The sequence below is a fragment of the Lemur catta genome, chromosome 2 (genome assembly GCF_020740605.2).
Source record: "Lemur catta isolate mLemCat1 chromosome 2, mLemCat1.pri, whole genome shotgun sequence".
In the NCBI taxonomy this organism is placed as follows: domain Eukaryota; kingdom Metazoa; phylum Chordata; class Mammalia; order Primates; family Lemuridae; genus Lemur; species Lemur catta.
Genome location: NC_059129.1, coordinates 107,397,747 through 107,424,628, shown reverse-complemented (window position 1 = coordinate 107,424,628; position 26,882 = coordinate 107,397,747). Strand labels below are relative to the sequence as shown.

At 37.9% G+C, this 26,882-nt stretch overlaps 1 pseudogene; it reads left to right on the top strand.

The window, feature by feature from the left end:
• The window catches only part of LOC123633192, a 155,307-nt pseudogene that overhangs the window by 60,762 nt on the left and 67,663 nt on the right, over window positions 1–26,882 (top strand).

Here is a 26,882-nt window from a genome sequence, read left to right as displayed (position 1 = left end):
CCTTCCTTCCTTCCTTCCTTCCTATCCTTTATTGTCTTTCTTGAACCAAATATCAGCATCCATATAACAGTTGAAAGGAAAAAAAAAATCATTTATTTTTAAATGCTATATTTTAGTTAAAATGCATGGAGCCACTTAAAATACTTGTTCATTCAGAGCATCAAGGAATAGCTGAATGAAAGGAAGAGTAGTGAACATACAAGTAACTTCTGATTTTGCTACTGATAGTTGTATAATTCTAGGTAAGTAAACATTCTTTTGTAAACTGGGGATGAAAATCTAACAATTGGCAGAATTCCATAATGGCAGTTTCCTACCTAGAGGCTCATCACATAAGTATCTTTCTTCTCTCCATTGGATTCAGTATTTGAAGTGAAAATTAACAGAAAATGGGAAAGGAGATGATTTTAGAGGATAGTACAGAACAATCTGAGAAAATTTATGTATACTCTGTCACAGCCTCACTTCTTCCCTAATAATCACCCCTAATTTCAGTGTTCACCATGGTAATGCACATGCTGTGCCCCTTATTCATTAAGAATTTCTTACTTCTAGACCACCTTCAGGATCTCTTAGGAATATCCACAAATCCTCTCCTGACCTGCTGCTTTCTTTTCTACTCATGAGCTTTACTTTGTTACATTTTTTGTTCTTCCTCTATTATTCTCTCCTTATATTATTTCACATTTCTTCTTCATGCCCTAAGCAACTGTGTTGTAGAGGTTAACTAAGGGAACACATATTTTTAAGTAAAAAACTTGTATAAAAATCATTCCTGTACTTGAAATAGTAAATGTCAAGGAATGACTCTGTACGACATTGCTAACTTTCTCCCTTGAGACTTAATTGTTTCAAGTAATCTGGAAAGCAACCAAAGAGTAGACAAAAGAAATCTAATATTGGCAAGATCTGTAAGCTCTTTCAATAAAAAACCTTATATATCTTTGTACATTCCTATTTAACTTTGTTGAGATTTGCTGAGTAAATAGTTGATCTAACCAGTATTGTATTAAATGTTAAATTCTGCATGCAATTCTGAAAGATTAAAACAATGTACATCACACTTCCTAATTGTTATTTTTTAGATATAATAATAAAGAAGCCTGAACAGTTTCTTGAGATTTCAAGTCCATTTTTGAATTATGGAATGACTCCATTTACAATTCCAAAAGAAACGTAAGTACATAACATTCTTTCTTACAAATGCGTCTCGTTAACAGAGTATTTTGTGCTGTATGTGGTCAAAAATAGCACTAAATGAGAGCATTTTAAAGAATATTGATTTAAAAATAAGGCCATATATATGTATACACACACACACATACACACACACACATATTAAAGGATATTTCCTTGGTCTCTTATAGCTTACAATTACACTAATTCATTTAATTAACAAACATTTTTTCCTCACCTTTTTTGTGTGAGAATTATAGATTGAATTTTTATTTTCCCCCCAAATTCATATGTTAAAATTCTAACCCCTAGTGTGGCTGTATTTGGAGATAGGGCCTTTAAGAAATTAATTAAGGTTAAATAAGGTCATAAGGGTACGGTGCTTATCTGATAGGATTAGGGTCCTTATGAAGAGAGACACCAGAGCACGTGCTTTCTCTCTCTTTCTACACACACACATACGCACGCACGCACGCACACACGGTGGATAGGCCACGTGAGCGCACAGAGGGAAGGCAGCTGTCTGCAAGCAGGGAAGAAAGCCCTCCTAAGACACAAACCCTGCTGGCACCCGCCCTTATTGATCTCACACTTCTGGTCTCCAGAATTGTGAGGAAATACATTTCTCTTATTTAAGCCACCTAGCCTGTGATATTTTGTTATGGCAGCGTGAGCAAACAAATGCAGATTTGGGGACAGAGAAGTGGGACGTTGCTATAACAAATATCTAAAAATGTGGAAGTGGCTTTGGAACTGGGTGCTGGGTAGAGTGGGAGACTTTGGGGATACATTGCTAGAAAAAGCCTGCATTACCTGAAGGGACTTTGGGTAGGTGATTTTGATAAGGGCTCAGAAAGAAAAGGGGAGAGCAAACTTCCATCTTCGTAGAGAATACATTATAAACAGAATGTTGGTATAAATATGGACAATAAAGGCCTTTCTGGTAAGGTCTCCGGTGAAAATGAAGAGCATATTATTTGAAACTGGAGGAAAGGCAATCCTTGTTATTAAGTGGCAGGGAGCTTGGCTGAATTGTCTTGTAGTGTTTTATGAAAGTTAGAACTTGTGAGCAATGATATTGGCTATTTAGCCAAGATTTCTAAGCAAAACGTTGAAGGTGTGGCTGGGTTCTCCTGACTGCTTATAGTAAAAACACAGGAGAGAGATGAACTGCAGAAGGAATTGTTATGCAAAATGGAACCAGAACATAAAGACTTGGAAAATTCTCAGCCTGTCCATATTGCAAAAAATGAGAAAGCGTGTTTTGAAGAGAACACCAAGGGTGTAGTTAGACTATCACCAGATAAAAAGATCATAGGATTATACCCATGATCTTATCATGTAGTATGGATTATTTTAGCAGAAATACTACCAGTTTGAACTCAAAGAGATGAAAATGGGACCAAATGAAGGAAGGCTGTGAAATTTCTGGGACTGACGGGACAGTACCATAGAACTATCCAGCTGCAAATATGCCTTATCCTTCGAGAACAGGCCAGAATGACCCCTAAAGTGATTCAGAAATCCTCTGGGCTTCTACTCCCACCACAGGCCTGGGGGAAAGGCTGCTTCTCCTAGACTTCAGCAGGCCAGGTGGGCCTCACAGAGAGCTCAGGGGGCTGGGCTGCCCCACAGAGCCTGGGGGTGATGCTGTCCCTGCAGAGGGCCCAGGGGGCAGAACATCAAACAAAAGAGGAATATTCTTGAGCCTTAAAATCTAATGAAGTCTGCCTTGCTAGGTTTTGGACTTACATGGGACCTGTCACCCCTTTCCACTTTCTTGTTTCTGCCTTTTGAGAGGGAAATGTCTATCCTATTCCTCTCCCACCATTGTATTTGGAAGCATGTAACTTGTCTAGTTTCACAGGTTCACAGCTGGAGATGAATTTTGCTTCAGGATGAATCCTACCTCCCTGTAGGTTCACCCGTATGTGATGTAGATAGATGATTATCAGATGGACCTTTGAACTGTAGACTTTAAAGTTGATGCTGGGATGAGTTAAAACTTTTGTGGTCATTGGGATGGGGTAAGTGTATTTTGCCTATGAGAAGGACATGAATTTGTGTGTGGGGGTCCATAGGCAGAATATTATGGACCAAAAGTTTGTCTCCCCCAAATTCATATATTGAACCCTAATTTCCACTGGGGCTGTATTTGGAGATGGGCTTCTAAAGAAGTAATTAAGGTGAAGTGAGGTCATAAGGAAGAGGCCCAGGACAAATAAGATTTAGTGTCCTTATAAGAAGAAACACCAGAGAGTGCATCTCTGTCTCCAAATACTCGCACTGAGGAATGGTCGTGTGAGCACACAGCTTTAATTTTGTTATGGCAACCCAAGCAGACTAATATAGCAAGACACTATATTTCATCTGAAGGTAGAAAAATAACACTTTGCCCCTTATAGATATCAACTTCTGGGGAAAGCTGCATGTATTCATATAAGTATATAATTACAATAAAATATAATAATTACTATTACAAAGGCATGTCTCAAATTCTATAGTAGTACCTCAAAGAACTTATTTTGCAGAAATAATTGGAACCCTGAATATAGGAGTCCTTGCTTCAGTGATTGTGCAGGAGGTGGGAGAACAGGTGACTCTCTTCGATATCATGGCTCCTCATCGTCCTTGTGGTCATAAATGCATCTAGTGTTTGAGGTCGTGCCCTCCTTCTCTTCCCCCATTACCCAGGCATAATCTTCCAATTAAAAGTTCACACTTCAGAGACACAATGGAAGTTTTGTCCTAAGGGTAACTATTGGAGTTAGCTGCTGTGAAGGTGATTGTATAATTAGCTCACCTGCCCTTGCCAATGTTTCTTTCCACACTGTCTACAGCCCATGTCTTTCCCCAAGCCTCTGCTGATTTAATTTAAAAGTCACTGGGAAGGTTCTGGGTAATATCACTGACTCTGGCCTCTTTGTTATCCTAATGGGATTGTGGGTTTTTCTCCTGTGCTATTTTGCCATCAATCTTCTCATGCGTCTCTAAGGACTGTATCACAGCTCTCATTGTGGCATTTCTATTTTGCCAGTTCTATATGATTTTCCTTCTATTTTTTAATTTCTCTGAGATTCCAATGGGATGTAGAAGGAGGGAAAGGGATAGTTTGTATTCAGTCTGTTATCTTGAACTAGAATGCTAATCTCTTCTTGCAATTTCCCACTTTGGCTGTCCCTTCATTGGCATTTCATCTCCCGTGGCTATTCTCTTTCTTCTGTTCCTTATCCAGTTAGATCCAGACCTTACTTTACCTCAATGAGCATCCACTTCCCATTCCTTAAAACTAGCCAAACAAACATACCCAAATTAAGAAAAATGCTCATGCAAATTATTTGCATTTACAGCAGAATTTTCTGCAGGTTTCATGGAAAGTATTGATAGGTTGAGGAAGGCATTATATTTTGGTGGTATTTGAGCAACCTGTATAATAAAAAGGAAACATTGGACACTGCCAGTCTTAAATCATTCAGCCACTCCACTATGGGGGATTTCTACTGGCCACCATTATCAATAATCTCCCAAGCTTCTCATCATGTTGAATAGTCTCTTCCATCTTTTTCCCTCTCCACTCTTTTGTTTCATTCTTACTCAGAGAGCAGGATAACTTGTCCTTTGTGTTCTGCTCTGCCTCCTCAGAGACTATGCCTTAAAAGCCTTACCTTTTACTTTCCCTTTCCTGTCTTAGTCTGAGACTTGCCCAAGCCACACCTAGGGCTGTGGATGAGAACAGCAACCAAATGTGGGGAGTGGAGCCCATGATGGGAAGCAGCCCAGTGCAGCAGAGGCCCCTCTTTTGAAATTTTTCTACCCCCCAGGCCTTTATACTCTGGGCCTGTGATAGAAGGGGCAGTCCCATTGATCTCCCAAATATTTTCAGGGTCATTCTTCCATTGCCTTTGACAATAGGTTCCTTGATGAGTAGCTGCTAACTTCTATTGAGATGACTTATCTATATTAACCTCTTTATCAAATTTGGCCACATTTTCCATGTTCTCTCCCAAACAGTCTTTTTCATTTTTTCCAATATGAATAGGCTAAGAATTTTCCAAATCTACTTCTCTTTTCTACTATTAATACAAGGAGTCAAGAGAAGTCAAGTCAGATCTTCAGCTCTTTACTTAGAAATATTCTCAAGCAAATATTTAATTTCATCTCCCATAAGTACTACCTTCCACAAAAAACTAGAACACAAACATAATTCAGCCAAGTTCTTTGCCATTTTATAATAAGGTTGGCCTTTCTTCCATTTACCAATAGCATGTTCCTCATTTCCATCTGAGCCCTCATCAGAATGGCCCTTACCATCCATAATTCTACCAACATTCAGTTCACAACTACTTAGGCATTCTCTGAGAATATTGAAGCAACTCTCTGCTTTTCTTCCCAGGCCTTACCAGAATTATCTTTAAAGGGCTTTACGGCAGTGTAGGATTTTTCTAGCACATACCTCAAAACTCTTTCAGCCTCTATCCATTACCCTGTTCCAAAGCTGCTTCCACATTTTTAGGTAGTTGTTATAGCAACAGCTACACTTATCAGCATAGATTTTCTGTCTTAGTCTGTTTGGGCTGCTATAACAAAATACTATAAACCAGTGCCTTATAAACACAAAAATTTTTATCTTACACTTCTGGAGGCTGGGAAATCCAAGATCAAGGTGCTAGCAGATTCAATATCTAGTGAGGATCTGCTTCCTCATTCATGGCATCTTCTAGCTATGTACTGATGCTCACATGGTAGAAGGAATGAATGAGCTCTCCAGGGTCCCTTTTACAAGGGCACTAATCTCATGCATGTGTGCTCTGCCCTTATGACCGTAATCACCTCCCAAAGGCCCCACTTTCTAATAGCATCACCCCACAGTTTAGAATTTCAACATATAAATTTGGGGGGGATACACACATTCAGACCATTGTTCCTTCCTTATGCCATCATCTAGCAAGTAACATGTTCTATGAATGTGTTTTCTAAATGAATATAGTTCTTCTCCTAAAAGAAATAACCGTTGAAGCTGATAAAATGTGTTTCAGGTTTTTAAAATTTCCTTTCTATATAGATGAAAAATCTTCAAATATCTTACAACATTTATATGTACCACATTATCTTCTTATTATTAGTTTTCTACATATGTAAAAGAATATTGTATAAATTGTTTTCCATTCCCACTGGACTTTTCAGTTAAAAATCCAATGGAGTTTCTTTTCCTATTAAAGCTACTATGAATTGGGCTTCTGCCACTTAGGACCCAAACAGTCTCAACTGATACTGCAATATAATATAAATTAAATGCAATGTTATCATCACTGTCACTAATTTGGCCCAAATTAATGTTATATTAACTGCTTATAATACACATATTATTAATATGTTAAATAATGTCTTGTTTTCTTAAGTAGAGCATACTCAAAGTCTTTCTTATTTTCTTGGTGAACCATACTCAGCATTATTAGTATACTGTCTTCTTATATCAGAGTGACTTCAAGGACTTTGACCAACTACAATTATCCTAACATTCAATGACCACAGACTGTTGGACCTTTCTGGGTTTTGTTCCTTTGATTGGTTTAGTTGTAGTTTTTATTTTGCTTTTACAGTATTAAGGATTTCTTTATCAGTGCTCAATATTGTCTTCTTCTAGTAGCCTTGCCTTCTTCAAATTTGTCTCTAATTTGCTGGGTGTAATGAATAACATCACCAAATTTTAGAATTAATTAACATTGGCTTATATATACTTATGATGAAGACCTTAAGAGTTAGCTTATGGGCTTTGTGTCTATGTTATAACACTTTGATATTTAACATAGTACTTTGGAAATAACAGGTACTCAATAAATATTAATTGAATTGAAAATATTTTGAGGCATCTAAGTTATTAAGAAATTTTAATTTTCAGAATATTCAATATGGTAGCCACTAAGCACATGTGCCTATGTAAATTTTATTTTAAGTAATATTATATAAAATTACAAATTAAATTCCTTAGTTGAATTAGCCACATTTTAAGTTCCCAATAGTCAAATATTCTAAATAAACATTTTTCACCATTGCATAAATTTCTTCTAAATGTTAAAAGGAGTGAATAAGGGACCTTCCTATAATTGTAGCATTTTATTGTAAAACTATTATTACATTTTTAGTTTTTATTATTTTCACATATATTTCTACTTATAGATTAAAATTGGAAATGCTAACCCATTTATATAACATAAGCAGGTGAAATTTTCTTTGTTCTCTTAAAAAGACCATTGAATTTAACTGTCCTTATATGATAGTTAAAGCATTTCAATCTTTTCAATCATTTTGTAAACTCACAGGGAAAAAGGGGCAAAGGATCTCTCTGTGGTCTCTTTTATAAGGTCTCTAATCTATTCAAGAGGGCTCCACTCTCATGACCTAATCATCTCTAAAAGGCTACACCTCCAAATACCATTGCATTAAGGATTAAGTTTCAACATACGAATTTTGGAGGAATACAAACATTCAGCCTATAGCATATAGACAGAATTTATCTAAACTTAACCTAAAAATGTTAATGCTTCTTAATTTTTCTAATTAATTTTATGCTTAAAGTTTTCCACTGTTATTATCAAGGTTTTCCAGATAGAACCAACAGGAGATATAGATGTAGATTAGATTTAGATATAGATATATCAGAGGGGATTTATTAGGGCAATTGGCTCATGCAGTTATGGAAGCTGAGAAATCCCATGATCTGCAAGCTGAAGAACCAGGGGGACTTGCAGTGTATGGCTCAGTCTAAGTCTGTAAGCCTCGGAACCAGGGAAGCCCATGGTGTAATTCTCAGGCTGAAAGCCAAAGGTCTAAGAACCTGGGGAGCTGCTGGTGCAAGTCCCAGAGTCCAAAGTCCAGAGAACGTGGAGTTATGACATCCAAAGGCAGGAGAAGAAGGGCATTCCAGCTCCCAGAGAGAGAGCCAATCCACCTTTCCTTAGCCTTTTTGTTCCATCCAGGCTCCCAGCCAATTGGATTGCCTGCCCACATTGAGGGCGGATCTTCCCCACTCAGTGCACTGACTCACACACCAGTCTCCTCTGGAAACACCCTCACAGACACACCCAGGGATGATGCTTGACCAGCCAGCTAAGCATCCCTCCATCCAGTCAAGTTGACACCTAAAATTAAACATCACACCCACTAAGATGATGATTTTGCCATTTCAACTAATTTTTGTTTATCTCATGGGTAATCAAATCTGCATACTAATCAGAGATTTGGGGGGTTGTAAGAATTGGAGCTGCAGACCACCAGGACAACCTTTCTCACAATTTAAATAGCTATACCCAGCCTTTTAGAATCTCTGTGCTAACAGCGACCACAAATGGGCTTGTTTCATAACTCAAATACCCTGAATTATTCCCTTACTTGATATTCTTGTATTTTCTTTCGGCTTTATTACTTGATTAAGGTGGATGAAATTCTAATACTCAGATACGGGAGACTTCATCACTTGATTGGATTCAACTAATCTATTCATTGCTTGAATCTGCTATGAATGCATTGCATATTCATTTTATTTAGCAGAGCCAAAGGCAAAGATATGTGAATGGCATTTCATCCTATGTAAAAGACATGTCCCTTGCCCTGCTTTGCTGTACAGAGTTCTCAGGTCAACATAAGAGCAAGCCCCCCCCCTGCTTTTTTTTTTTTTTGGCGAGTCCTTGAAAGTAACTGCTATTACAACTTTTTATCATTGGAACACACCAGGTTTGCCTGTTCTTGGCTCATGGCCTTGTTTGATAGAATTGGAGCTTAACAAATATGTTTGTGCTACCCTCTAGTGGCAGTTTCATATAAATCACAGAAGTTTACTTAGAGATGACTTAAGAAGTTTTACGAAACACTAACTGGAAAAAAAAAATTTTTAATTGATGAAGTGTATATACAAAGAATTTAGTTTTAACTTGGAGACACACTTACCTAAAATATATATACTATAACAAATTTCTTTTTATTGCACCTATAAAATTCTAGCGATGGCGAGGGCAATTTGGGGTCATATCAGCAATTGAGAGGAAGTGTACTGTAAGTGCTCAAGACTCACAATTAAATTTCGACTCTGAGCCCTGTTTCACTGACACATTACTCTGATACTTAATTAAATCAATTCTAAATGTCAGATTACTATGTTTTGATCATCAAAATCCAAAGATGACCACCATACCTTTAAAACCAAACGGTGTTCCAGAAATGTGTTACATCAATACGTTGACTGATACAGAGTATTTTTTCAGTAGTGCGTGATTCAACATCTTAACATGAAGTAAAAAAATTACTAGATAAGATAATGGAATGACAAAAGGAACAAAATCAGAACTCCTCATGACAAAACTGTAGTTATTTATTAGTAACTTTAAATGGAGATCAAAATAACAGAAGTTTGGGGGTTTTTGTTCCCATTAGGCATTATGTACGCTCTGTTATTAAGAAAGGGATGCCCCCAGGCTCTGGTTTGCCCTCTCTTTCTGAAACTGATGAAACTTCAACCTTTAGCCAGACAGACTTGAGTCAAATAACAGGAGCTCTGTCTCAGGTAACTATGTTACTCTTACTATTGGCCCACCTCTTAAAGATAGATTTTTTTCCTTAAATTGTGAAATAACTTTAATGCAGTTAATATTTTATTTTATTCTGCTTTATATGTTAAAGAAAGTTGTGAAAGTCAGAATTTGGCTATAGTATATATTACTTTATCATTCACATACTATTTTATTCCTTATGGCATATTTCTGCCATAAATCAGTAACTTAAGTTCTGCTTAAATGTTATTCTGAATTATTCCAAAGCAAACTGGCTTCAAGAGATCTGAACATTCGAATGTGAATAGCTAAGCTATATGTCATTTGCAAATATACACATAATTGGCAAAATTACAAGAGTATAGAGCTGTTTAATACTAAAGTCTGAGTGGCAGATAGGAAATATGAACCCAAAGAAACACACAGGGGACTTCTATAGTAGATGAATATTCCATTTTCTAACCTAGGTCATAAGATATTTATTTTAATATTAATAGTATTCTTTATACTGCTCAGATTCATATTATATATTCTTTTAGCCTCTCCTGCTTTCCATGATATCTGTGAATTCCGATATAGAGGCTTCTCATTTAATGTCTCCACCTGAAGCAATTTCCAGTGTCCTGTGTAGGCAGAAGAAGGCTAGATGCTAAACCAGAAGAGACTAGGGAGAATAAGTGGAGTTCCTTATATAGACATTCAACCCATTTCCATGTTTTCAGGCTGTATCTCATTCTCTCCTCCTCAGATACCTGCTGATTGTGTCTGGGGTCATGAGGCATGGGTAGGTTTGCTTCATACTTGACGTTCACTTATCTTTACTCTATCTCCTCCATCGACTTGACATCATCCAAAATATTGTTCACATGACTGATAATCAGTCTCTATGAGTTTATACCATTTTATTTTTTACCTTTATTTTAATTATGTTCCAGAGAAAACAGAGTTGTACACATAAATTCAACTTAATTTCCCTGCTAAAATTTTCAGGAATCATTTTTGTAATTGAGAACAGCCTTTTTAGGTTTTGTACATTATTTGACAATCATAATCTCATTGATTTCTCTGTATTAAGGACAGATTCCTCATACAAAGTAATATGTCTACTTGGGGGTATTACTGATTTAACTTTTACAATTCAACCACTTAATGAATTAATACATTATGTGTTTTAATGTCACAAACTTAAACCCTGAGCCAATTGTGTAATTAAATTCACATCTTCTGAATTGTAAGATTAAAACTAAGTTCTATTTTACTCTATTTTTAGTAAGTTTTCCCAGAAATATATTTCTTCAATGTTTAAAAAACTATCTTAACTCTTTTAAGAACCTCGGTGCTTCAGATAGCTGTAATGTTTTATTGAATTCAAAATGATTTTTTAATGTGTTTCTTTCAATTCCTAGGGAAATAATTCTGCACAAGCTATACCTGGAAAAGGTAAATTAATAATCTCATGATTTCTTTTTCTATGGACTTTAAGGCACACAGAAGTCTGCTTCTTGACAGCTCTTAGCTGTCCATTCTGGCACTCAGCAGCCTCGTTAGTGTCTCCTCTGACTTGTTGAGTCTAATCTGCTCTGGGCTAGAAAAATGAGATAATTTCATGTGTTGAATTCAGGCTAAACATAAAAGAGGATCTGATTAAGGATCCATGAGTAAAGTGCATGTGTTTTAATGCATGCATCTTATGATCAAACAACTGAAACCATGCTAACTCCTCAGTTCTTAAATAAAGACTTGGCCAAGACTCAAATTTTTTCAAAAAAGGGTTGTGTGGCATGTGTATATATAAAAGTTTGGATCCAGAAATCTACAAGCATTTTATGACATTACTTGGTAAATAAAATATAAAATAAGGCTATAGAATCACCAACTGTGGGGAGTTGTTAAATGACTTACTGAAACAAATTTGTTGCAAACCTTTCAAGTTTTCATTTCCCCTTTCGTTGTCTAAGCCATCTCCTCTTATATGAGTATGTCAGTCCATAGCAGATTTTAAGTATATAAGCTAGCTAATTTCTGTTGTAACTTCACAATCTCCAAAGAATGTAGGCACACATTTATCAAAGTTGTTTCAAAATTTCTGAACACTCTGATATGCATAGAAGTTATGACTAAATTCTCCTAAATATATGAAACGTGTCTTTGCATGGGCCTCCACAAATTTGAGGCCTGCATGTAAATGAATATCTCAGTAAATATTTTCCCCCAAATAGACTGATATTAAAACCCCCCTTTATAATTTTCCATATTTAAATTATTTAACAATATAAGATGAGTTTGACGTGTTTGTTTTCTACTAGGCACAGAGGAACAAACAGATCTTGGATTGGGCGAGGGCCACCAAATTGATGGAGTTAGCACGGAAAAAGATTTGGTCACCCCGGCAACAGAAACGCAGGACAAATTGCAAGAAGAACTTCCACCAATAGATAATAGTGTTTCCAAAGAAATATGGTTAGATTTTGAAGACTTCTGTGTATGCTTTCAGTAAGTACTTAAAAGTGATCCATCTGATGACGTTATAGTGGTTAAATCTTAAGCTGCATTGTTATACAAATTCACATCGGGGTTTATTTTTGTGTATTTACTACAGTGGTTATATACCTTATTAATTCTTAGATATCATTCAAAAGAGTTAAGTCAGTATTAGCCTGGTGTTGGTGTACTATCAAATAAATGTTTTAGAAGGGAAAAATAAATGTACTGATTATCCACATAACACATTAATAGCCAAACCTATCTCAAGCCAGTTCCAGCTTCTCCTGGAAGACTTGTTAAGATGAAGACAATTTATTCACTGGGATCATTTTTGTCCCTTTAGGGCAACTAACTCAATACAGTTGTCATATTTTTAAACTTTCTGCCTATAATTATTTGATTCTAAGAAACTTAACATGTAGTATTAATTTTTGCATATAATGACAATAACCTGTTATAAATTATCTTTTTCAGGAATATATATATTTTTCACAAGCCAAGTGCATATTGTCTTAACTTTCAAAAATCAGAATTCAAGGTAAATATATTATGATCTCTTCTATTCCCCTTCTTATACTCAAATTTTTGGTAGGGTCACACTAATGAAAAACACCTTCAAATTTCTCAAGCATTTCTAAACTTGTAACATTATTTTACACTTATATAGCATTTAATTATATTAAAAAATTAATTTTTAGAGGCTCCTACTAATCCTTTGTCCAGACAATAAGCAAAATTCCAGTAGCTCATAACCCCAAAGGTGATCCATCTGATTCTGCTGTAGTAGTTAAATCCTGAGCTGCATTATACAAATTCACAGTAAAAAATTTTTGATTCACTAATAAATGAAGGAGATAACCATAGAAATAAATTCACTACATTTGGTTTCAATTAATATTTACTGAATAGTATATAGTTCCTAACACATAAGCACATTTTCACCGTCATGTCTAGATTTGGGTTTTTGTTTGTTTGTTTGTTTGTTTCCATGTTCTTCCCTCTACCTGGAGTTTCTTCCCTTTTGTCCCTATTGCCTTCCTCCAGCTAATACCTGGAAGCCCTTCGGAACAGCACAGATGGCCTTGACTGTGAGGCCTCTTTCTCTGCCCTGCAGTCTGGGTTAAGATGCTCAACTTCGTGCGCTCTGGACGCTCTATGCTCTTCACCTCCTACCTTCCCTACTGCCTGATCGCTCCTCTGAGCCCTCCCTGCCCCTGCCTGGTGTTAGCCTCTTTAGAAGGACTGTGCTCCTTTCTTTACCATTGCACGACCTTTCCTGGCATGAGGAAGGAGCTCAATAAAAAAAAAAAAATTGTTGAATAAGTTAATTAACAAATTATGCATTGAGTGGAATTTTGATAAAACTATAACATATTCTGGGAAATTAAATTGTACCGAAACGTGTATGGTTCCCTGTTTCAGGACAAGGCCATCCAAGCCCCTAAGGATAATCCCTCAGCTCCATGAGCAGTCTGCAGAGGTTGGGGAAGGAAATAGTCTTTGAAATGACTTTCCCATTGCACTTGTCAGAGATGAAAACTTGGGCAGAGAGAACCATTTGAGCATTCCTCAGGAGGGGCTCTGTAGGTGGTTGCCTACTCTGAGAGGAAGAGGCAGGTGTGTAGTACTGACTAGGGGGAAGAAATAGTCCACCTAGTTGTGGAGTCTACTTATGAAGACACCCAGAAGACTGTTTTGAATTTATGAAGACAGTTAAAAATGGCACCAAATGAGCTCAGTGCAGAATCTCTTCAGGCACAAATGCTGGGCTGGCAGGTCCAGGGGTCCCTCATATTTTCATATAGTGCATATTTGCATGTATACATGTTGTAGCTGAAAGGAAACAAATGAAATCGTGTCAAATGAGAACTGATAAAAAATATGGGGGTGATAATTTAAAACATAGTTTGCTTTTCCCAAGTGTTTCTAGCAATCTTGTTATGCTTGATTCAATAACTAAATTTCCTTTTAAATACCATTATTAGAAATTTTTTCTTTCATTGATTTACTGGTTATTTAAATATTGTGGTAAGATAATATGAAAAGCTTTTAAAGTATAGTGAACATATTTCCCATATGCCAGTAGACAAAATTACATTGAAGCACTGAGAATTTGAGAGACAATAATGCCACAGTCAAGAGTCCCAGCCTTTGAGTCAGGCAGATAGATACACCTGCTTTAGAACTTCACCTTTGTCACTTACAAGCTCTGTGACCTTTGGTAGATCACTTACCAAAGTTTCAGTTTCCTCATCTATAATCAGGGATATAAATAGTACCCGTACAGGATGAATCAAAATCATGTACATTTATCCCGTATGTGGCTGTCTTTTGAGGGAAGTTCTGATTTTACTCAGCACGTTATTGCATCTCCAAACAAAAATCTACACTCTAGTGCATCAGCAAGCAATGGATTAATATATTTCTGAAGATTTTGTGGAAAGAAGGACAAGAGAGTTTATATCACATATTACCCTTTAAAATACCTTAATGCATCCCCATTAGACATTCCCATTCTCTGCCAAAGTTACTGTGTGATCTCCCTGCCTGTCAGGAACCATTCTCTGAGCACTGCTCAGCCCTGGGCCCAGCCTCCTCCTCTCTTTCTCGTTTCTGGAACAAGCATATCCCTCTTCTTCCCTCACAGAGAAGAGCTTTGCTTCTTTGACATGGTGGCTGGTCTCAGCATTCACCAGTACAATTTTCTTTATATTATTAAACCCATAAAGTACTTACTGTGATACCTAGAACACAGTAAGTTTCCTACAAATGTTAGGTTCTGTACCGTATTATCATTAGGAGTAGAACATAATGGACTGATAAGTATGATGGTTGACCTAATTTCTTGCAGTTCTCAGAAGAACGTGTGCCCTACCACCTGTTTGTGGATAGTCTAAAACCTATCGAACTACTGGTTTGCTTTTCTGCATTGGTACGCTGGGGAGAATACGGAGGTAAGAGGGCTCTGAGAAAATGATGGTCTTAAAGACCTGATCCCAATATGCAACCCAATATGCGATAATGATGAGATCTTTATGCCATGGATAAAGGAACTTCTTCCCTTTCCAGAGTTTCTCAAGAGTCCCACAGGACCTCCCGTACCCCTCCTCCAATGCTGTTAGTCCCCAGACATCAGGGATCACACTCACTCTTGCCAGTGGCACCTCTCCTGGTTGCACTCATCTGTTCACCTCTTAAGCATACCTAGTTGTTCTGTTTTTTTTCCCCCTCACCTATACATGTCATCATTCTTGACTGTTTCAAAATCTACTGAAAAACACAAACCTTCTTTGGTTTGTCAATCCCAACAATCTTTTCCTCTACCCCACCTTGCCCCCTACTTTTGTGGTTTCACTATAGACCTTATCTTTACCAATTAGTGCATCGTCTCAATCATCTCAATCTCAAGCACTGCACTCTCTGATCCCTGCTTCCTCACTGTTTTGTTCACTCTCTCCAGAACTCCCACTCCTACAATTCTTGACTCCACTGGGACCTCCATCCCTCTACTCTACTTTTTCTCTCTGTCCATCTCTCTTCTCATGTCCTTTATCCTCTCATTCCCAGCATAGATTCTATGGTCCTTCACTGTAATTATATCCTTGCATATACCCTCAAAACACTTGCCCTTGTTATCCTCTCATCTTACTTTCCTGGCAAAATCTCAATATTGGTTAAACTCAACTCTGCACCTAACCTGTGGTTGCAAAAGAGAAGCTGAATGTGGGAAGAAAAAAAGTACTGCCTATCCCTGCTTAAAATTGAGAAAGACAAATCTCAACAAAGCTCTGCCAACAGCTGTCTAGTTCATTCATTTCCCCACTCTCATTCCTATGGATGACTATTTGCAGACCTTCAAGTCTGCTCTCTGTTTCTCTTCAAATGTTCAACACCCACTCTTACTCTCACTCATTTTCAGCTGATGACCTTACTGCTGTTTTCCCTGAAAAGACAGGAGAAATCAGAAATAACCTACTTCATCTTCCCACAGTGAATTCTCTCAAGCTCTCCTCTGCCTTCCTTCCTGTTCTAAACTGTGCACTGTCCCTGATCCCCTGCACACACATAAAACATCATTATGTGATTCTCTGTTTTGTTAAAGCATTTGTCTTAAGCTCAAATTAACAGTACCTGGTACTGTTGGTATATAATACATATTTGCTGAAAGCTAAATATTGAACGTCTTGTCAACATTGAGGACAGGGAGTTAGTTTTATTTTTTACCAAAGTTACCTTAATATTTTGAAGGGTGTCTAGCATATAGTGTGTGCTAAATAAATACTTGTTGTATAATAAACTTTCGTTAAGTTTAGCAATCTAAGTTTAGTCTACCAAACCGACAGCACTGAAGCCACATCATGCCCTAGAACATTTCAATTCTATATACATGAAAGCAGTTTTTAGACCATGTTGTGACCTTCTGTCCTCAACTTCAGTATTTTCTGAAAATAGGAAAAAAAGTATTTTGCTCTCAGTCATTGATGAAGAATAGTCTATATTATTTGTCTATTTTGAAATAGAAACTTGATATCAAAATGAAATTTTGTTAATTACTTGCTATTTTCTATATAAAGTCAAAAACTGCAAATGAAAGGTAAAAATTTAGATAAATAGATATTTTGACTTGCTTCAACAGTACCTTAGAAAAATCTTTTTTCCCCTGCACATGTGATACGTTTCCTTCCTTTAAAATTGCATTTAGAAGTATTTGTAATTACTGCCATAGAGATAGCATTAATAAAAGTGATGGTATACCATAATGAAATATACCTATATGTCCTCCTTTTCCTAATTTTCCCATTCCTGGTTTCTTCTCCTAAGAGGATGATTATTAGGAGGAATACAGGATAAGGAGGAAGATCCGTATTCCACTTCAGTAATATTTTCAAAAATTATTTACCTGGAATAATGTCTAATGTTTTATGAACATTTTTTAAATATCTCTAATTCTTTATTATTATTATTATCACTATTTATGTTGTCTCTGGATAAAAAACAATCCGAGTGAAGGCTATACTTCCACAATCAAATTTCAATATTTTTTCACTTATCTTAAAGCCTTAACAAAAGACAGCCCTCCCATTGAGCCTGGACTTCTAACAGTTGAAACAATTTCTTGGAAATCTCTGAAGCCACGCAATCTTGTTCAGAAGATTCATACGTATGCCACCAAGGCTACAGTGGTTCGCCTGCCTGTTGGGTATGGACCTCATTTTTCCCATAGTAAGAATTTTCTGAAGCCTTGTAAACTGTTGATTACTAAAGAAGTAAACAACATGGATTCCAGGATATTGTTTCCTGAAGTGATTTCACAAGGCACAGGTCTATCATGATTCTTGAGAAAAATTATTTCATAAACAAACAAATTGAGAAATGCCATACACTAAATCTTTTAGAGGATTCATAATTGTCAAAGATTCTGGGAACTTCTTTAGTAAACAATCTTGTTTAAACTTGTTTAACTTAGCTATTTCTAAAATTAATTTATTAAAGAATTTCTTTTATTTTCTCATGAATCTTATTATATTCCATAGCAAGAACCTTGATTTTATTCAAATAAAGATTGATAAACATAGAGTTTTCCTCTGCCAATCTATAGTTTTACCTGTAGTTTATTTTTGTTAGATATTATTTTTAATTAAGACAAAGCTGGATGAACACATCCCAGTTTCCATTTTAAAGAAAATATGTACAATGAAAAAATTTTCTTGATTTTGATGAATAAAATTCAAAATATTACCTTATGTTTCAGATAAAATAGATATTTTTACTAGGTTTTTTTTCCCCAAGATCAATCATGCTAATTCGATGTGTTCAATGAAAAACTAGAGCTCTTGTGCAAAAAGCAAAGCATAAGTAACAAAATTAAATGTTAAATTAATGTATGGCAAGCATCCTGTATTTCTAGAAAATAATAAATTTTAAAACTTCAACATTTTTCACATCTGCCCTAAACACTCTGGCATGGAGAGATTCTCCCAGATATCAAATTACTCTGTCTGAGTGCTCATCCATTGAGACCACCAAGCAGAGAGAATTAATGAAGAATCTTCTAACCATGTTTTCCCCCTAGGACCTAACCCATCCACTTGGATGTTTTGAACACGCTCTAAGTGTTTATAACCAAGGGAATGCGAATGTCCCTGTTCTCAGTGATCCTGCTTGCTGGTGAGGGAGACACAATTAACATACATGAAATGATGCATTTGTGAGGAAAAGGCTATGAAATCTACAAAGTCCTATGCCCACATGAGTTATTTTTGTTGTTAGGGAGAAATCAAGACCAATCTGTCACGATGTGACTGCAGCGTGTAGGAGATACCTCTACCATGTGCTGGAGAGCAGTTTGGCATTTAGTCCACTTTTGTCCTACATAATTAGTAAAATAGAAATCTCATAATCTCTTAGGGTTCTTTTGGAGTAAAAATTCAGAGGTGTTCATCCCATCTGTGTTATAAAAATTCAACTCTTCACTAACCTGTGACTTAGTTTGAATTCCAAACCGTCATCAGGCAACTAACAGAGGCAAAGGCCACTGCACCCTTCGTGGGTCCTCACCAGTGTCCCTTCTCCTCAGGAGGCACATGCTGCTCTTCACTGCCTACTCCCCCGTGGGGCATTCCATACACATCTGCAGCATGGTGAGCTTCGCCATCGGGGATGAAGATGCCGTGCTGCCCAACTTTGAGCCGGTAAATATTTTAGCAACTGCAATTCTTGTGTACTTTATTTTCAAAGAGTGTGTACTAAATGCTATTTTTATTTTTTGTTCAACTTGCTCATTTTTTTTAACCTTTTAAAACTATTAAGTATATTCTGCAAGAAAGTCCCAACTGCAACATGTATAACGAACAGTCTAAACCCTGTAGAGATATAAACAAAATAGTTTTTTTTGTCTCTAATGATTTGTTCTCATCTCCACTCTGTTGGATCCCCTTTGACATCTGTTAACATCTTTGGTCCTTTGGGGTATAAAGGATCAATCAGTACAGTCCTTTTTCATACAGTTTAAATTTTTGATCTCTTTTATTCCTTTCATTCTTTCCTTGGCCCAAGGAATTTAGAATATGTGTCTCTGGGATTTGAGGGTAAGGGGCCGCCCATGGAAGGTTCTGTCATTTTCCTTCATCTCCTTTCTCTCTTTCTGCTTTCTGTGGTTTCTCTTGCTCCTCTGCTCCGACCAGTCTGGAAGAAGTGATGAGATAAATGGGGCCAGCGTCTCCTCTGAAGTCTTCTCTTGGTTTTAGATGTCCTCTATCTGTGCATGTGTGTTGAGGGAAGATTCGTCTATGGCTTTCCCACTGCATAATTCCTGACAGTTCCTCAGCTCCAACGCCTCCCCACCAAAAACAAATGAACAAACAAACCAACTCCAAGTGGCACAACCTTGTCTTAGTGGGATTCTCTAAGCCAGATAGCAAATCTTGCAGCAAGAAGATGGCTCGAGACCAGCTCCCCTACACCGCAGTTTCATGGCCCAGACATGCCCCGCTCGCACATTCTTGCCTGTGTAGGCAGTGGCTGCAAGAGTCCCCATGGCTCCCTCCTCTACTTGCTGTGCTGTCTCTCTCCAGGTCTCTTTCCTCCTGGTTGGTAAGCACAGGAGGCAGATCAGCCAGTGTGCCTTATAAGCAGATGTCCCTTATTTTCTTAACTATGTTTATCCTGCTCATTTCAAATTCTCATCTTTTTAAAAATAGTTCTGCTGTAGCTGATATGCATTATCCAGTTTGTTGCCTTCTTTTAGGTGGTTTAACTACCCAGGTGTTCGCTTGTTTTGGTCTGTAAGCTCCTGCTTCCCTGGAGTCATCACTGCTCTATCTTGTAAAGCTTCCTGGGGCTCCAGCCCAAGCCCCGCTGCTCTTTGATGCTAACAAAGAAGCAAAAGGGGAAAGACTGGCCCAGGAGCAGAGGGCCTCACGCTCCTGACAGCCGGAATTGGCCCATCCCAGCACTGCCAGGGACCAGAGAACTTTGCTGGTCATGGTTCCACTCTAGGGAGAAAAACCCTTGAGATACGGCGTTCCCTAGGCTCTGGGGGGATTTGGAGGAGGTGATGGAGAAGCGATGTGTTCTGGTGGCCAGTCAGTTGCATCTGTCTCCATCAGCATCTCAGCCTGGCAGGGCGTCTGCACCATCCAGACACACTCGCTGTGCCATTCCTCAGAGTTTCTGCACCACGGTGCCCTCTGGGAAAAAAGGTTTTCCTCCAATTTTCACCCTCTTCATGTGGCCTCCAAGCACCGGCTGCTCCAGGCAACTCCACCACTACCCACCTCGCACCAACTGATAGTCTTCAAACACCTCAGGCTTTCCTCAGATTTTTAAAAAATTAGTTGAACCACCTCCTTCTTGCTTTTATTGTTTCCTCAGAGTGACAGCAGGAGGCAGCCAGCAGTGCAAGCGCTAGATTCTTTCGGGCTCTCCCTCTGAAATCTCTTCTGTTACCAGTCCTCAAACCCCACACAGTTTTTGTCCAGCTAATCCTAGATGTCCCGTCAGAACTAGGTCTGTATATTAACACTCTGGAGAAGTTTCCCTCAGCCCCAATGAGGCGGTCGTTCCTTCTATGTGTTCCCACCCAGGTGGGAGTTGCATTCCTTGTTTTCTACCTCCGGGACCACAGCATCTAGTAAAATGTCTTGATTTGTAAGTTCTCTGTAAATAACTATCGAATCAGCCATCTAGCAAAGGTGTAATATTTTAACAGAAATTAACGTATTAAAAACTTAATGACACCTCAATAAATGCAGATGAAGATGGCTGCTATGCTCTGTCTTTGCAGGAGAGCTACCGCTTTACAGAGCAGTCCCTGTTGATTTTGAAAGCTGTTGGAAATGTGATTGCTAACTTCAAAGATAAGGGTAAACTTGCTGCAGCCCTGAAGTATCTGCAAGCGGCTCACTACCCTCTCCCCCTCCACAATAAAGAACTCACTGCGCAGCACTTCAGGGTAAGCATGTTCTGGATATGACGTTCACAGAAGGGAATTTGCCTTTGACACGATAAACTTTCTACTAGGTGATCTCCCAAATCAGAGCCTGAGAAAATATTCTGGATGGAGACAATTTATATGGGAAGTGATTTCAGAAAGTGGAAATGAGGGAGTGGGAAGAATGAAAGGAGAAAAAGAAAGAAATCAGTGAAAGGATGTGATCATTCCTGCTGCGGGCTCCTGGGGCTGACGGGCAGGGGGTCCTCATGAAATGTGTAAAACATCCCTGAGAGGGTCCCACTACAGGCTGGCAAGAGAGCGGCACTTATCCAACAACTCTTTTCCCCACTGGTGGACAGGTGCCCTTGGGGGCTTTAACTTCCTCACACTTGTAACTTGGGCTCCTGCTGTGGCTGGGGAGCTTTCTGGCTTTACACACAGCCTTGAGGGCAGAAGCAAAGAGGCTTCCTGGGAGCTCCCTGAGGAGGGAGATCAGGCATGTATGGACCTGTCCCCAACAGCTGCACTGAAACCAGGCGACCACGGGTCTGGCTCTTTTTAATTCTCACACTATTGACATTTGGGGTCAGATAATTCTTGTTATGGGGCTGCCCTGTGCCTTGCAGCATGTTTAATGGCACCTCTGATCTCCACCCTCTAGACAACTGAAAAGGACTTCAGATGTTGCCAGATGTCCCTGGAGGGGGGTAGCATTGCCAGATTTAGCAAATAAAAATACAAGACACCCAGTTAAATTTTAATTTCATGAAAACAAACAATATGTGTAGTATTTAGGGCATATATGTATGCTAAAAATTACTTATACTAAAAGTTCGTTTTATCTGTTATTCAAATTTGACTGGATGTTGGGGGTTGTTGGGGAAATATAATTAAAAACAAAATCTTCTCCTAACATAGAAGACCCCTTCACAAATGCAGGGAAAGAAAACAATTTTGGTGTTGAGTGAGCCAGAAGGTGATGTGTATAAAAAGCAATCCACTAAGAGATTGTACAGACAGAAAAATCCACCCTTTTATACAGCAAGCAGATATAGCCCATTTCATACAGGCTATCAAGATAAACAGTAACTAGTCCTCAAGTGAAAGGACTCAATAATACCATTTGCCACACATAGTTATTCCTGAATTCACTTGGTGTTAGGGGTGACCATCATGTTAGCTAATTAATTAGCTTTATACAAGAGAAAAAAACTTCTAACGCCTTTTGAAAAGATTTAGTTTTGCAACCCAGGACAAGGAGCCTGCTAACCTTAGGCTTCTACTCTCCCAAAGAAACTGGGAGATAGGAATGCTATCTACCTTGATTAACATTTCAAAAAGATGGTTCTCAGGTCCTTGAGAAAAACCTTCCTGACTTGTAACAGTCTAGAGGCTTATTTAGTTCTTAAAAAGATTTAGGTACATTTCAGTGAGAGAGAGAGAGAGAGAGAAAGAAAGAGAGAGAACGAACTTACAAATTACAGGTTTTCTAAGACAAAGGTGTGGGAGGAGAAATATCTTCCCTTACTTTCTATCGGAAGGATTAAGTTTCTTATTTTTAATTTATATCTACCCTTACAGTGTTATGTACTTTATCATGCAACCCTGCCTGAGGGGCAAATCAACTCCCATTTGAGAACCACTTACCTGGGGCATGAGTAATACTTAAGAAATATTTGCCTTAATCTGACCCCACCCTTAGTAAGTAAACTCTGACATCCATTCTTCAAGTTGGTAGCTGGTCACATGCTCTAAAATTAAACGAATAAATAACTAAAGCACCCTATGACAAAAAAGTTGTAGTCTCCAAAGCTACTGCTGGCCTTGAGGCCATGGCTGGTATTCAGTATCTCTCTCTACCATCCATTCTAGATTTCCCTCTTTTCCAGACAGTGTTTCTAGTTACTGAAGATCTGGTAGGTGACCCAGATCTGCAATCCTGATTGGTGCAAGACCTTGGTGCCTTATTCTTGTCAGGCTATGGTTGTTGCAATTATTCATTTACTATGGAAACATCAAGAAGTGTCCCAGCAGGTTTCAGACAACATTCTTAATGCCCCCATTATGTAGCAGGAACCCTAGTACCACATGACAATCAGCATGAATTCTTCTCTTATCCCGTTGTGCTAATTCCTTTTTTCCTACTTGTCAACCAGGATGAGAAACATAAAGCAACCAGGCATATGTCATAGTTTAGGTTTACTGTAAATCACACTGGATTCCCTTGTGGAAGCCTCCCTTGCCTCCCTCCCCCAGGAAATAGGTTCTCCAATCCAGCAAACCCCTTGTTGCAGGGAAAGAGCACAGATTCTGCAAATGAGGCTTGGCAAGTGACAAGGAGAGAGGCCAATCCTACTTTTAGCTTTTGAATCTCAGGCCTGTATGTTTTAGCTATGCAGATAAAGCGCCACCTATTGGTCTTTTGTTCAATATATACATACTACAGGGTGTCATCTCCAGGCCGGCTTCTCAACTGAGCCTTTCATATGCCATTCCACTCTACCAGGAATTTTATCAATTCTGTCTATGGTATATGGTAGGACCAGCGGGTTCCAGACTATTCCCAATGGTTAAATCCTCACTATATAATGTGGCTCATGGTCCAAGGATATATTAGGCTGGATCCCATGTTTGTAAATCAAGTTTTCTATAATTTCCTGAATGATGATGCTGGTAGAAAAACTGAGGATGGAGAAAGCAAACTTCTACCTGAGGTAGGTATCAATTCTATAGTAAGGACTCACTGGCCCACCTTGTTAGAAGTCCACTGAAATCACCTTGCCACTAAGTGACTGGCTGGACCCCTCAGAGGATGGCACTATATGGAAAGATCAGAGTCAGTTTCTGCTGCTGACAGGTTAGATGATTGAGCCTGGGTGAGAGAGAGCCCCAAGCCACTGGGCCCATGTGTGGTCACCATTCCGGCTTCCAGGAGTCCTCTGTGCATGGGCCTTTTGCGGCTAGCATTGATTTAATATGTAAGGGGTCTTTGTGTGTGCATCACTTCTGCAAAAGGGAGCTATTTTGTTAATAAAACATATTCATGTTATACTTTGGTAATGGCACAGCTATGTGACATATGGTAAAAAAGCTTTGTCTAAATAAATCTAAAAGAGCTTTTTCAATATGGAGTAAGTACTAAGTGATAAGAAAGTGATAAAAACTCTAAGCAACATATTTTCATTTTTTGTAACACATGAAATAACAGTGTGTCTTGCCTTGGATGGCATCTCAAAAATCAATGAAATATGATATTAACTTGCTTAAGCACAAGGATCATACTTTTTATCTTATGCTGTATCTCCTCAGCCAGTTTAATGCTATATTTTGATTGAGTGTATATTATAAACATTATTATAGTGATTTAATTTTATTAAATTAGAAATAGTCAAATAATAATTTTGGTCTTTTCCTGGGCAAGTGAAACTTTGAAGAGTCTTCTGTTAGATTGTGTATATATCTGCAAAATGTTTTTTTATTTTTATTTTTAGAGTATCTAAAGATTTTTAGAGCTTCTCTGACCAGGTGATAGTATTTTCTTGGTTTAAAAGATATATAAATGTATTTTATATGTATTTCAGGTTTTTCACATTTCTTTATGGTGCTTAATGAAAAAAGTTCAATTAACAAAACCTCTTCCAAACTTCAAATTTGCATTCCGTGCTATGGTTTTGGACCTGGAGTTACTTGATTCCTCCTTGGAGGAGGTTTCTTTAGGTACTGATTAATTTTAGATATCTAATCAAGGAATTCCTAGCCTTATATAAGATAAATAATTTGAGAAAAGTGCACTGGAAGTGTTTGTGGTGTAGGTAGGACAGGTCTGCATGGGCAGTCATGGAGTTCTAGCTATGCTCTGGGAAGCTCCGGAGTTGCGAGGATCTGAGAAGTATGCCCTACTCCCAATCCCTGCCATCCATACTTCCAGCAAAACCCCAAATTTCCCTGTTTTATCTGTTCCTACCTAACCTTAAAAAATGTGAAAGTCCCTAATCTATATGATATGATTTGAGGAATGCTGGGAAGATCCTCCAACCCAAGTAACTACCCGCCTCCCCTTCCCATGCTCTGTTCTCACAATTTTAACATTTCCTTTCATTTTTTAGAGAAGCCGCTGGCTATTGTCAGAGAGGAATCAATAGTAGTAATTCACTAAGGTGTCACTATTTCATGTGTTTCCCTCCTCTAGAATGTTCACATTCAAAAAAAAAAAAGGACCACCTGCAATGGGCAGTGTTAAATATGATGATAAATCTCCCATTGTGCCATTTCATATGTCAGAGGGCTTTGGTAGTTAAAGGCACTGAAACTTGGGGAAGGAATTAAATATGACTTTCAGCTCAAAGTTTTTTTCTCTTTCCAGCGGAATGGGTAGACATTAAATATTGTATGCCAACAAGTGATAAAGAGTATTCTCCTGAGGAGGTAGCAGCAGCAATTAAAATTCAAGCCATGTGGAGAGGGACTTACGTTAGATTACTTATGAAAGCCAGACTACCAGGTATAATTTTTCAAATGTTTATAAAATGAACTTGTGTATGTAAGAATGAATGTTTGTTCATGTATGTTAATGGAAAGTATTTTAGAGTCACCTTACTTTATGGCTTTCCATTTTGATAGGAAAAATCTGACCTCTAATAGAATTCTTCCCTTATATTGAAACATTTCCTTGTAAAAATGTGTCTATTTGAAACATTTAATGACAATAGTCAAAATGTTTAAGCAGTAAAAACTTCAGATATACAAAGGTAAAAAGTAAAACCTATTTTGCATAGTTAGCGATAGTAAAATGTTAGAGTTGTCTGATTTTTGTTTCTTTTTCTGTTAGAAAAAAATATATGCATTCATCAAACTAAATGTATGGTGCCTTAATCCATTTTGTGCACCTATCATGGAATACCACAGACTGGATAATTTATAAAGAACAGAGATTTGTTTCTCACAGTTCTGGAGGCTGGAAAGTATGAGGGAATTCTTGCTGCATCATGCTGTGGTGGAAGGTGGAAGGGCAAGAGAGCATGTACATTAGCGCAGGAGGGAGAGACAAAGAGAGACAGAGAGAGAGAGAAAGAGAGGTGGGGAAGGGGTCCAGAACGCATCCCTTCACTGGGAACCCACTTCCTCCATAACTAACCCACTCCCTAATCATCTCCAAGGTCCCACCTCTCAACACTGAAGCACTGGGGATTAAGTTTCCAACATGTGAACTGTCAACATAAGTGGTTGACATGGTTTCACATTCAAGCCATAGCAGATGGTGAAATATGCTTTTTGGTGTGCATATATGTTGAGAAATCATATTTATACAATGGTTTATTTCCCTTTTTAGAGACTGAAAAACTTGAGCAATTTAATAATATACTTAATAATGTTTGCATTTCTTCCACTCAATACATATTTATTGAATAACTCTTCTGTGTGTACAGCAATGTTATAGATTCTGGCCTTATGGAAATCAATAAAAAAAACAAGGTTTCTGCTCTGGTGAATCTTGTATCTAGTGGTGGTAAGCATACAATAAATAAGAAAATACATTAAGATATCAGTTTTAGATACTGGTATGCACATGAAGAAATTAAGATAAGATAATTAGAAAAAGAAATGCCAGTTTCCAATATGGTAAATTTCAGGCACTTAATATGGATTCACATTTTCTTGTTAAATCAACTACTTTTAAGCCATCTGCAGATGATGCAGTGGATTGAGCTCTATCCAGATTCTATTAGCCATTGCTCTTTAGAAAA